Below are 3,777 nucleotides of genomic sequence, written 5' to 3'. Positions count from 1 at the left end.
TACAGAAAATCACACATTTTGGTGGGAAAAATTAGATAAAAAAGATTCAAGACATAGGCCCTTTTAAATCAAAGATTAGCAATAACATATTCAAATATCAAGGCCAAAGCATCAAAGATTATAATGGCCTGACCTCTGCATTGAAAAGCTATTTAAATTAACCTTTTAAAATACAAATCAAACACAAGATGTTAAAAGCAATATTCTCTAAGCAGCAGGATTATCAGTATCTATGTAGTTTTCTGTATTTTCCATATTTCAAACAATGAGTATGCATGCCTTCTTAAATCAGAAAAAAAATCATTCACTAAGACATTATTTTGGTTATGCTTTCTTTCTACATCTACACTAGAATATGTTAACAGATTAATAGGACTAACAAAGGAGCTTAAATTCTGCAGCATTTTTCTAAATCATTCTTTATTTATTAATGTCTCAGAATAAATATGACTTCCTAAATTATCCTGCATGAATTCTATTCAGAGTTTTGATTACCTCCAGCTAAGGAGAGCATAGCACATTACCGTGTCATGCAAGAACAGAAAATAGCCTGGTAAATTCTCCCTGTCCCTTTCCTGGTGTCAGCCTTGCCAACGTTCCTTACTGACGTCCCTGCAACTGACATTACCCTTTCATTGATGTCACTGAATCAGGAAGCTGAAAAGCTGTTGCAAAGTGACTGTTTCTATTGCAAAGGTTTAAAACTTTAGAGATTGAAAGGTTAAAGTTAAAAATATGTATTTTAATTTGAACAACAGATGGCCTTGGAGTGACTACAAGGCTGAATTAACTCTCGAGGCTCTATGGCTGTTTGTGGAAGGAAAAACAAAAAAGACAACCAAAACCCTTAAAAAGCCCACACTGGAACACACAGCTCAAGTGCTGGTGACATCAGCAGAATCTCTCTGTTGAATTAGAGCCCCGAATTTGGCTTCAGAGCCATCTGTTAGCTTCCAGATAGAATAATCTTCTATGAAATTATACTGCATAGTTTCACTAATGAACCTTTCCAATTGTCAGGGTCTTATTCTCACAGCTGGCTCACCTCCTGAAGCTGCCATGGTTGCCCGAGCCCCTGAGATACACAGAGGGATCTAAAATACTCAGTGGAGTTGGGTTTCACAAAGATGTGCCCTCTCTTCAATTGAGCTCTAGGGAGACAGACTTTGAGAGGGGGAGCTGCATATGAAAGATTAGGACTTGCTTTTATGGGGGAGTAGGAAGACAGCATGGGGCAGAAGAGGAAGCCAACTTAGAAGGTGGTTCCAACTCAGGCCTCTGCCATCCAATGGGGATCTCTATTGCTCAAAAAGACCCCTCAGAGTTGTCCCAACCCAAGCTCCAGAGGTCAATTTGTTTTCTCGTATCAGTTTTCTGAAAGAGAGCGTCACCTTGGGATACACAGTTTGGCTGAGACAACTTCCATTGAGAGACTCAGCCAATATTCCCAATAGTTGAGGGATAAGGATGCCAACCCTTAGAAGGGGGTCTGAATAAAGTCCCCCAGTCTCTAGTCCACCCACACAGATCTTTCAGTGACTATGGCATTCATACCCCTGCCACTATGTGTAACACTTCAGATCATGTCTTTCCTCAGAGAGGTATGCTTTTCTTCTGCCCAGCACTCTGGACTTCTACAGAGCATCTAGGTATTCATTCAATCATTTATCTTTTAAATACTACTAATCACATGCTGAGGGGAAGTCTTGCTCAGAAAATTAGTGGGAAAGAAGAGTTACCAAAAGAAGGATGCCCTGTGTGGAGGCCTGTAGGCAAGAGAGAAGGTAAGCTAAAGAAACCAAACATGGGTCAGAGCTCCAAGAAGGTAAATGGTGAGAGAACAGCAAACAGAGTTGTGAAGGGTGCTCTCTCCACACTACAGAGTTGGGATTTGTCTTGACATCTTTCCTTCTTCTTTCCACTGCTTTGGCAAAGCATTTTGGTGTCATTCTTGACTTGTTTTTTTTTTACTCAGACCACCAATCCAATCTGAAATCAAATGCTCACCTCTGAAACACTTAGGTAGACAGACATGTATATAGACTGATGTTTATTTATTTTTCAATTCTTTCTCCCCCACATGCATTATCTTCAATTTGTTCTACGACTCACCTTTTTTTTTTTTTTTGCCTAGATTATTGCACTAGCTTCCTAATTGGTCTCTCTGCTTTTATTTTTACCCCTTGTTAATCTGTTCCCAACAGGCATAGAGTGGGATCTTGTAAATATATCAATTCAGATTATCCAATGAAGAGTAAACACCAATACTGTAATTCTGACTTACAAGACGGTACCTACCAGCCACTTTAACCAACTGGTCTTTCCTTGTTTCCCACCACCACCACCCTAAAGGTATTCTCTTTGCTCACTGTTCCACTGGTCTTCAAACAAGCCAGACAAGCACCCACTCTGGGATGTTTCCTTTTGTTTCTTCCCAGAGGGTATAGCACCTAATGTCCAAAGAATAAGGAGCTTCATTGCTTCCATCTCTCTATTCAAAAGCTTGTTTGCTCATAAGGTTTTCCCTGCTCACCTTATTTCTAAAGTTTTAACCTTCAAACTCAGTATTCTTACTTTCCTTGCCTATTCCCCACCCCCCAGCACTCTCTATTTACTTATTCAACTTATCAATTGCCTGCATCCATTCTACAAGAGTGTACGCTTCATAACAAAGGACTTCTTATGTGCTTTGCTTTCTCCTGAATTCCTCTAATCAAGATCAGTGTCTAGAAGGTAGCAGGTGGTTTGTAATTATTGAATAAATGGATAAGAAGTCTTTGGAATACTTTTCCGGATGGCCGAATTGCCAGAGAGCAGGTCAATCATTTTATTTTAAATTTAAGCATATTTAAGGACAGCTTTCTATAACCTATCACACCATTATCTGCATTCTTGAATAAAAATTATTTTTATGTACTCAGGTTGGTATCTTTCAGAAGCTCTTGAAGTATTTGTTCTACTGTTCAAGAGCCTCCATTAACTGTGTCTTATGTCAGGGTTTTTAGAGTTCTTCTTCTGTTTCTTCATTTGCTAGAAAGCTTTCAACTCTCATTATGCCTAAGACTTCTCCAACATATCAAATTAGTAAGTGCCAAAGACATTGCTTAGCATATTAAAATAACCAGAGATTTGAAAGTCCACTGTAAACTAGAATGGATAGAAAACTAGAAGTTACAGGACCTGGATTCTAGAGTAGCCACTAAGAAGTTATGTAGAGAAGGGAGAGAATTCATCCTTGTGGAGCTGTTATTCTGATTTATACAATAACTGCAATACCTGGAAGATGTTTGTGTCATGTCCATCTATAGATAAGGAAACCAGACTATGAGAAATGAATCTCTCCAAGATCAGATGGCTTCACAATAATTAATCCAGGACTGATTCCTGGTCCCCTGATTTCAAATGCTATACTCTCTTTACTATAATGCAGTAAAAAACTATTTGTTTCTTTTTTTTTTTAAGTTTTATTTATTTATGCATACAAGAGCTGGGCTGTAGGACAGTGGTTCAGGGAGTTAAGAGGTTTCACTAGAGACAGAGTGGGGAGCAGGAGAGGCAGACTGACGAAATACACTGCTGAGGGGAGCAGCAGGCAAGACAGGAGAGGTCTGCTGCACATGTGGGTCAGTTCCCTGGCGGGGGATTGAACTCATGCTGCAGTGGCTGCTGATAGCTTCATAGTGCTAAGGAAATGTCAAACCCATTATATCAGAACAATAACAATTTAAAAAAATAATCTCATGTACTATGGGCAGATTGCTTGCAAGAATAGCAATC

The sequence above is a fragment of the Condylura cristata genome, unplaced genomic scaffold (genome assembly GCF_000260355.1).
Source record: "Condylura cristata isolate star-nosed mole 26May11 unplaced genomic scaffold, ConCri1.0 scaffold00015, whole genome shotgun sequence".
Classification (NCBI taxonomy): domain Eukaryota; kingdom Metazoa; phylum Chordata; class Mammalia; order Eulipotyphla; family Talpidae; genus Condylura; species Condylura cristata.
Note: the sequence above shows the minus strand (reverse complement) of the source record.